At 45.8% G+C, this 9,632-nt stretch overlaps 6 non-coding genes across 6 annotated transcripts; 3 read left to right on the top strand and 3 right to left on the bottom strand.

The window, feature by feature from the left end:
- Nucleotides 1-280: 280 nt before the first annotated feature.
- Nucleotides 281-352, bottom strand: Trnag-ccc (transfer RNA glycine (anticodon CCC)). The gene has a single exon. It is a non-coding gene; the product is annotated as a tRNA-Gly (tRNA).
- A 683-nt stretch (nt 353-1,035) lies between these two features.
- Trnal-uaa (transfer RNA leucine (anticodon UAA)) lies at nt 1,036-1,119 on the top strand. The gene has a single exon. It is a non-coding gene; the product is annotated as a tRNA-Leu (tRNA).
- A 1,115-nt stretch (nt 1,120-2,234) lies between these two features.
- Trnag-ccc (transfer RNA glycine (anticodon CCC)) lies at nt 2,235-2,306 on the bottom strand. Its single transcript has one exon. It is a non-coding gene; the product is annotated as a tRNA-Gly (tRNA).
- A 683-nt stretch (nt 2,307-2,989) lies between these two features.
- Trnal-uaa (transfer RNA leucine (anticodon UAA)) lies at nt 2,990-3,073 on the top strand. Its single transcript has one exon. It is a non-coding gene; the product is annotated as a tRNA-Leu (tRNA).
- Nucleotides 3,074-4,200: 1,127 nt separating this feature from the next.
- Trnag-ccc (transfer RNA glycine (anticodon CCC)) lies at nt 4,201-4,272 on the bottom strand. Its single transcript has one exon. It is a non-coding gene; the product is annotated as a tRNA-Gly (tRNA).
- A 683-nt stretch (nt 4,273-4,955) lies between these two features.
- On the top strand, nt 4,956-5,039 carry Trnal-uaa (transfer RNA leucine (anticodon UAA)). The gene has a single exon. It is a non-coding gene; the product is annotated as a tRNA-Leu (tRNA).
- The last annotated feature ends 4,593 nt before the right edge of the window (nt 5,040-9,632 follow it).

Here is a 9,632-nt window from a genome sequence, read left to right on the forward strand (position 1 = left end):
GTGTTTGTCGTTTTTTGGTCTCTCACAGTCGTTTCTCGCGCCTGCCCTCTACATATATGCCCGTTTCCAAGCGTCAGCTTTCGCGTCAGCTTTCGCAAAGTCGAGACAAGTCGACACATGGAGACACACGATGCTGTGAAACGAAATCCGGCGACTAGCGCACTGGCTACACGGAGTGAGACGTGGGGCGAAGGAAAACTATTCGTAACGCGACAGTTCTCAGTTACGAGGATCGCGTTACGTTACGTGGAATATCCCTAGAAGAAAAATGTACGTGTCGTGCGGTGGCCGGGAATCGAACCCGGATCAACTGCTTGGGAAGCAACCATGCTGACCGTTACACCACCACCGCCTTGCGCTGTGCTTCACTCACGCCGCGATGTGTCGGCTACCCTCCTGCCACCAGAGGCCGAAGGCGAAGGCGCTGTAGGCGCTCAACGCCAGGGCGGAGGTGAGCACATCTGAACGCAGTGTGTAGGTGCTGCTAGGACGATGTTGCGTAACTAGAAGCAGAACTGACAGCCGTTGAAGAAACTGCCCTTTAATTTACAGCAGCGTGATAAAAGAAATATCTAATGTGACGTACTTACTGACGATCCAGAGACGATTGAGCATATGTGTGCCAGTCCAGAAGTAGAAAGCGCGTACGTATCATAGTGTTAAGTTGGTTAGTTTGATGCTCGCCTGGAGCATATCATTGGCTTCCCGTAAGGGTGAAATGCACAGCGTAGCCGTTGATAGGGAACGGCCTTTTCTTGTCATTCGTTGTTTTCTCTGCGCCAATGTAAAAATTGATAATTAGAGTTCTGCTCGTTCTACTAAAGACAGATGGCGACGGAAAACAACGGTGTAAGGCACCATATTTAAGCTGTGGTTCCCGAAAGTGAGGGTGGGGTGCAACCTCACATCTGACAACTCGTCTAAAATACTCTAAAAAAACGTATTTCCTTCACACAAGAAAAAACAAGCAAATTTCGCAGTCAGGCTCTGGAGATGAAGCTAGAAACGACGGCAGCACGTTATTTGCGCTCGCACGTCAGATTGGCCGAGCGGTCTAAGGCGCCAGATTTAAGCTCTGGTTCCCGAAAGGGAGCGTGGGTTCGAACCCCACATCTGACAATGAATTTTAAATATTCCAAAACTGCCAATTTCCTTCGTGCGGGAAAGCAAGTAAATTACGCGCAAACAGGTTCGAGAGATATTATTAGAGATGGCAGTGATTACGGAGCTTGCCCTGCAAGTCTGATTGCCTGGCGGTCAGAAGGAATGGAAAGCTGTTAGGAGACATGGCTTTCAGCCAGGCGGCCCGGATTCGATTCCCGGTAGCCGAACATACTTTTGTTTGCTGAGTCTTGGCTATTCTCAGGGCGTTTACGTTTTCTTTGTGTTGTGCTTTTTGGGTCCAAGCGTCAAGAAAGCAAAAGTCAACGAAAGCAGATACGTGTATAAATGACTGGCAGGGCAGTAACGAAGGTGGATGAGCCGGTGGACCGGGTATTGGACTGCTGACGTGGCCCCATTGCACAGCTCGTCAGCTCAGTAGGTTAGAGCGCCGTGCTGTGAACACAAAGGCCATGTATTCGATCGCAGCAAGTGCCATTTAATTTTTCTCTCGTAAAAGACAGTGCTTCCTCCAGCGAGACACTGCCATGTAAATACCAAGTGACATGCACAACAAGCAATATGTCTGCACGTTTCGCGGCGTTGCGGCTAACGGCCATAGCACGCTGAGTGCAGTGGTTCTCGTCTGTTCATTGTAGTTAAGAACCGTTGGGCGTGGTTAGTACTTGGATGGGTGACCAGCTGGGAGCTCGACCTGCATTTGGCTTCTTTCATTTTGCCTTTTTACTTCGCTTTCGTTGCTGCTTAGCGTTAATGATGCTGTCCAGCACGCTGACGCCACTCTTGCCTCTCGGTACACTAAGGCGCGAATCTGTGGCCACAATAAAATGAAAGGTTCTGTCGTGTGTTTGTCGTTTTTTGGTCTCTCACAGTCGTTTCTCGCGCCTGCCCTATACATATATGCCCGTTTCCAAGCGTCAGCTTTCGCAAAGTCGAGACAAGTCGACACATGGAGACACACGATGCTGTGAAACGAAATCCGGCGACTAGCGCACTGGCTACACGGAGTGAGACGTGGGGCGAAGGAAAACTATTCGTAACGCGACAGTTCTCAGTTACGAGGATCGCGTTACGTTACGTGGAATATCCCTAGAAGAAAAATGTACGTGTCGTGCGGTGGCCGGGAATCGAACCCGGATCAACTGCTTGGGAAGCAACCATGCTGACCGTTACACCACCACCGCCTTGCGCTGTGCTTCACTCACGCCGCGATGTGTCGGCTACCCTCCTGCCACCAGAGGCCGAAGGCGAAGGCGCTGTAGGCGCTCAACGCCAGGGCGGAGGTGAGCACATCTGAACGCAGTGTGTAGGTGCTGCTAGGACGATGTTGCGTAACTAGAAGCAGAACTGACAGCCGTTGAAGAAACTGCCCTTTAATTTACAGCAGCGTGATAAAAGAAATATCTAATGTGACGTACTTACTGACGATCCAGAGACGATTGAGCATATGTGTGCCAGTCCAGAAGTAGAAAGCGCGTACGTATCATAGTGTTAAGTTGGTTAGTTTGATGCTCGCCTGGAGCATATCATTGGCTTCCCGTAAGGGTGAAATGCACAGCGTAGCCGTTGATAGGGAACGGCCTTTTCTTGTCATTCGTTGTTTTCTCTGCGCCAATGTAAAAATTGATAATTAGAGTTCTGCTCGTTCTACTAAAGACAGATGGCGACGGAAAACAACGGTGTAAGGCACCATATTTAAGCTGTGGTTCCCGAAAGTGAGGGTGGGGTGCAACCTCACATCTGACAACTCGTCTAAAATACTCTAAAAAAACGTATTTCCTTCACACAAGAAAAAACAAGCAAATTTCGCAGTCAGGCTCTGGAGATGAAGCTAGAAACGACGGCAGCACGTTATTTGCGCTCGCACGTCAGATTGGCCGAGCGGTCTAAGGCGCCAGATTTAAGCTCTGGTTCCCGAAAGGGAGCGTGGGTTCGAACCCCACATCTGACAATGAATTTTAAATATTCCAAAACTGCCCATTTCCTTCGTGCGGGAAAGCAAGTAAATTACGCGCAAACAGGTTCGAGAGATATTATTAGAGATGGCAGTGATTACGGAGCTTGCCCTGCAAGTCTGATTGCCTGGCGGTCAGAAGGAATGGAAAGCTGTTAGGAGACATGGCTTTCAGCCAGGCGGCCCGGATTCGATTCCCGGTAGCCGAACATACTTTTGTTTGCTGAGTCTTGGCTATTCTCAGGGCGTTTACGTTTTCTTTGTGTTGTGCTTTTTGGGTCCAAGCGTCAAGAAAGCAAAAGTCAACGAAAGCAGATACGTGTATAAATGACTGGCAGGGCAGTAACGAAGGTGGATGAGCCGGTGGACCGGGTATTGGACTGCTGACGTGGCCCCATTGCACAGCTCGTCAGCTCAGTAGGTTAGAGCGCCGTGCTGTGAACACAAAGGCCATGTATTCGATCGCAGCAAGTGCCATTTAATTTTTCTCTCGTAAAAGACAGTGCTTCCTCCAGCGAGACACTGCCATGTAAATACCAAGTGACATGCACAACAAGCAATATGTCTGCACGTTTCGCGGCGTTGCGGCTAACGGCCATAGCACGCTGAGTGCAGCGGTTCTCGTCTGTTCATTGTAGTTAAGAACCGTTGGGCGTGGTTAGTACTTGGATGGGTGACCAGCTGGGAGCTCGACCTGCATTTGGCTTCTTTCATTTTGCCTTTTTACTTCGCTTTCGTTGCTGCTTAGCGTTAATGATGCTGTCCAGCACGCTGACGCCACTCTTGCCTCTCGGTACACTAAGGCGCGAATCTGTGGCCACAATAAAATGAAAGGTTCTGTCGTGTGTTTGTCGTTTTTTGGTCTCTCACAGTCGTTTCTCGCGCCTGCCCTCTACATATATGCCCGTTTCCAAGCGTCAGCTTTCGCGTCAGCTTTCGCAAAGTCGAGACAAGTCGACACATGGAGACACACGATGCTGTGAAACGAAATCCGGCGACTAGCGCACTGGCTACACGGAGTGAGACGTGGGGCGAAGGAAAACTATTCGTAACGCGACAGTTCTCAGTTACGAGGATCGCGTTACGTTACGTGGAATATCCCTAGAAGAAAAATGTACGTGTCGTGCGGTGGCCGGGAATCGAACCCGGATCAACTGCTTGGGAAGCAACCATGCTGACCGTTACACCACCACCGCCTTGCGCTGTGCTTCACTCACGCCGCGATGTGTCGGCTACCCTCCTGCCACCAGAGGCCGAAGGCGAAGGCGCTGTAGGCGCTCAACGCCTTGGCGGAGGTGAGCACATCTGAACGCAGTGTGTAGGTGCTGCTAGGACGATGTTGCGTAACTAGAAGCAGAACTGACAGCCGTTGAAGAAACTGCCCTTTAATTTACAGCAGCGTGATAAAAGAAATATCTAATGTGACGTACTTACTGACGATCCAGAGACGATTGAGCATATGTGTGCCAGTCCAGAAGTAGAAAGCGCGTACGTATCATAGTGTTAAGTTGGTTAGTTTGATGCTCGCCTGGAGCATATCATTGGCTTCCCGTAAGGGTGAAATGCACAGCGTAGCCGTTGATAGGGAACGGCCTTTTCTTGTCATTCGTTGTTTTCTCTGCGCCAATGTAAAAATTGATAATTAGAGTTCTGCTCGTTCTACTAAAGACAGATGGCGACGGAAAACAACGGTGTAAGGCACCATATTTAAGCTGTGGTTCCCGAAAGTGAGGGTGGGGTGCAACCTCACATCTGACAACTCGTCTAAAATACTCTAAAAAAACGTATTTCCTTCACACAAGAAAAAACAAGCAAATTTCGCAGTCAGGCTCTGGAGATGAAGCTAGAAACGACGGCAGCACGTTATTTGCGCTCGCACGTCAGATTGGCCGAGCGGTCTAAGGCGCCAGATTTAAGCTCTGGTTCCCGAAAGGGAGCGTGGGTTCGAACCCCACATCTGACAATGAATTTTAAATATTCCAAAACTGCCAATTTCCTTCGTGCGGGAAAGCAAGTAAATTACGCGCAAACAGCTTCGAGAGATATTATTAGAGACGGCAGTGATTACGGAGCTTGTCCTGCAAGTCTGATTGCCTGGCGGTCAGAAGGAATGGAAAGCTGTTAGGAGACGCGGCTTTCAGCCAGGCGGCCCGAAATCGATTCCCGGTAGCCGAACATACTTTTGTTTGCTGAGTCTTGGCTATTCTCAGGGCGTTTACGTTTTCTTTGTGTTGTGCTTTTTGGGTCCAAGCGTCAAGAAAGCGGTTGTTGGGGCCTGGGCGCCACTTACGACGGCGGCCCACAGCCGCCATTCGTAGCCTTTTACGCACGGGGAACGAGTTAGCTAACGCTGACGTGACGCTAGGTTCGTTTGAGCAGTTACCAGACAGTGCCACACAACAGGCTGTACTGCGCATGCGCAGCTACGATGACGTAGGCAGCCCGTGCTTGGTGCTTGCTCTGCTCATACGCTTTTCGTCGCATTTCTGGTGGGGCATCACGTGACCATGTGCAGCCCTGGGGCATGTTGAGAGGACATAAAGAGTTGTGCTTAGAGCGATTGTTTTATCATATTCCACACAGATAAATGATGCAAATAAGGAAGCAGTTTTTCGCAAAATATCATTTCAAAATTAGACTCCACAGCTCGAAGTACCATTAAATTTTGCTAAGTGGTGACTTTGACATATTTTTTTTAATTCGTACTCTGCAATATTGTTATGTAGCATTTCCAACAGGTTTACATCTACACAGCACTGCTAAAATCTAGTAGGATGGAATACAAATTTCTTCTACAGAAGTCAGATTTGTAAAATTCTGCTACAGCTGTCATTATATTTGAAACAAAATATTTAGTTCAAAACTACTGACGAAATTTGCCTACATCATTCCGCTCTAATTGCACATTTCTATGTCCAGATGCACTCTGAAGTAGCTGATATTCAGCTTTTCATATGGTTTTAGTGATATCAATTTTCTTGGCGGTCCAGTACTGTATTCTCACGTTTGGTTCTTTATTATGGTATGAACGAGGTTGAAAGTACCCAAGACTGCGGAATGGATCACTTCGTTTCAAATAAACTAACTGCCTCAGTGCAAAAAAATTAACAGAAGCAAATTTCTCTATAAAACAGACAGAAATAGCTTCATTAAGACATTATTGGTTGATTGCTAATAACGTGGAAATAATATAAAATCAGAATATTGAAACTACTAACTTATTTTGGTCTTTCATGGTTATGAGAATGTATAGTAATTCACTTGATGGCTCCCGGCCACAGAAATCTGTTTTGATTTCATTTTACGTAGGAGCTGTAAACGGAAGAGATCAGCAATATTACGAAGACACATACACGGGTCACGTGGGGAAGGACCTCCCGCCACTATAACACAGCTTGCTCTGCGCATACGCGAATCTGGCAGCTTGGGCGCGCCAGAAAATTTTTTCCGGGTAGCTTCTGGCTACTTGCTGCTACTGCGCGTACAGCAAACAGCTACGCTTCAAGTAGCCAGAAGCGGGAGAGAGGCACTGCTCCAGGCCCCCACAACCGCACGAGTGGTCGACTGTGAAGAGCGGACAAATTGAAGAGCTGGGCGGCGGCCATTAGAGTGGTAAACTGACGCGCGGAGTTCGAATGTTTATACATCGCTTTTCGTTATAAAATGCCTTCCCTTGAGTTAGGTCGCAAACATAATGCCTCATTTAATTACGTTACTACAATATACTTTTTAATTTATGAACAAACAGCAACTAGTCACTGTTTATGAATTTATCTTACGTACTACATGGAATCTGCCGTAGCTAAAAGTTATGTACTGGACCCCTAGCATTTTTCGCAGTTCATTTTCAATAGATGTACGCAAAATGCATCAAAATACTCGAAGATTTGCCCACTATATTAATAGATATTTTCTGACTCTACCTTGCTTTAGATTTTATGTCGAGAAGTGCGTTATAGATGGCATAGTGCTTTGGCAACTTACGACCATATTATCAAGTTTCAACCTAACCTAGACCATGAAAACACTACCGATCAGCCAACTTTCTTCAAAATGATCAGAACATATAAAATGGTATTCTGTCTGTCGGAAATCTTGCCTCCTGACAGCGTGTAACCATTTCTGTAACAGTTGTGGTTTTGAGAAAGGAAACCTGCAAATAGATGCACAGACATTATGCTAATACCGTGTTACAAAAACATTTATTAAGCAAGTGCACTGACATACAAAACAACTTAAAATATTCACATACCTGTGGATTGTAATATTCGTTCCTTTCTCGATTTATTTGTACAATTAATCGCTGCACAACTCTTCACCATTGTACTTCTTTTGAATGGAATGTACAGACAGTAGAATTACGAGTAACAAATACTGTATGTACACCCCAACAAATATACAGAGTTGAATCAGGGTATTCATAAACAACAATACTACACAACACATCAGACTACAAACACTATAATGGCGTCCAGCCGAAGGTTCAAATTAACCCGCGACTGCAGCGCCATCAGTGAGTCTAGTTATTTTTACAAGGTCTTTGCACTGCTCATACGCGAAATCAGCTCTGCGCATGAACACGAGCCCACTCACAACCGCTCATACGAACCTGCTATACGAATTTTGTGACGTCATTTTGTGCTACTTCACTGAGCGATGTGGCGCAGCGGTTCGCACACCGGATTCGCATTCACGAGGGCCTCGGTTCAAACCTGCGTCCGGCCGACCTGATTTACGTTGTCCGTGATTTCCTTAAATCGCTTCAGGCAAAGGCTGCGATGGTTCCTCTGAAAGGACACGGCCGACTTTCTTCCCCACCCTTCTCTAATCCGATGGGACAGATTGTAACCTCCGTCTTACTAATCGGCCTATACTGCTTGCGATATAAAATATGACTGTGGATCGCGTGTATGCCCAATGGATTTTTTCTAATTGTATAAAGCTCTCTTTCGCGAAGAAGTGATACCAATAAGTAGGAGGAAAATGTACAACCGACCCTTCTGATGGAAAGTCTACTAAATAATAGTAATTAAACCGAACAGGTCTATAATTTGGAAAATGAAACTTATTTTGTGCATTCACTCACGATCAACACTGGACAGAAAGGGGTACCACGAAATCAAAAGTTACGCTAATCAACGCAAAGGAAGTAGTTAACAGTCGCCAGCCCACTAGGGCAATTTATATCCAAAATCCTGTACAGGATGATGGGAAAGAAAAACGTATTATTAGACACTGACGTGGCAACTGAAGGTTTTTTTACACCAATTTTAAGTGAGTATGTAATGATATAGATGAAGATGAAATGGGAGATACGATACTGCATGAAGAGTTTGACAGAGCACTGAAAGACCTGAGTCGAAACAAGGCCCCGGGAGTAGACAACATTCCATTAGAACTACTAACGGCCTTGGGAGAGCCAGTCCTGACAAAACTCTACCATCTAGTGAGCAAGATGTATGAGACAGGCGAAATACCCTTTGACTTCAAGAATAATATAATAATTCCAATCCCAAAGAAAGCAGGTGTTGACAGATGTGAAAATCACCGAACTGTCAGTTTAATAAGCCACGGCTGCAAAATACTAACACGAATTCTTTACAGACGAATGGAAAAACTGGTAGAAGCCGACCTCGGGGAAGATCAGTTTGGATTCCGTAGAAATATTGGAACACGTGAGGCAATACTGACATTACGACTTATCTTAGAAGAAAGATTAAGGAAAGGCAAACCTAAGTTCCTAGCATTTGTGGACTTAGAGAAAGCTTTTGACAATGTTGACTGGAATACTCTCTTTCAAATTCTGAAGGTGGCAGGGTTAAAATACAGCAAGCGAAAAGCTATTTGCAATTTGTACAGAAACCAGATGGCAGTTATAAGAGTCGAGGCACATGAAAGGGAAGCAGTGGTTGGGAAGGGAGTGAGACAGGGTTATAGCTTCTCCCCGATGTTATTCAATCTGTATATTGAGCAAGCAGTAAACGAAACAAAAGAAAAATTCGGAGTAGGTATTAAAATCCATGGAGAAGGAATAAAAATTTTGAGGTTCGACGATGACATTGTAATTCTATCAGAGACAGCAAAGGACTTGGAAGAGCAGTTGAACGGAATGGATAGCGTCTTGGAAGGAGGATATAAGATGAACATCAACAAAAGCAAAACGAGGATAATGGAATGTAGTCGAATTAAGTCGGGTGATGCTGAGGGAATTAGATTAGGAAATGAGACACTTAAAGTAGTAAAGGAGTTTTGCTATTTGGGGAGCAAAATAACTGATGATGGTCGAAGTACAGAAGATATAAAATGTAGACTGGCAATGGCAAGGAAAGCGTTTCTGAAGAAGAGAAATTTGTTAACATCGAGTATAGATTTAAGTGTGAGGAAGTCGTTTCTGAAAGCGAAGTGTGGTGCTACAGAAGAATGCTGAAGATTAGATGGGTAGATCACATAACTAATGATGAAGTATTGAACAGAATTGGGGAGAATAGGAGTTTGTGGCAAAACTTGACTAGAAGAAGGGACCGGTTAGTAGGACATGTTCTGAGGCATCAAGGGA

The sequence above is a fragment of the Schistocerca cancellata genome, chromosome 2 (assembly GCF_023864275.1).
Source record: "Schistocerca cancellata isolate TAMUIC-IGC-003103 chromosome 2, iqSchCanc2.1, whole genome shotgun sequence".
Classification (NCBI taxonomy): Eukaryota; Metazoa; Arthropoda; class Insecta; order Orthoptera; family Acrididae; genus Schistocerca; species Schistocerca cancellata.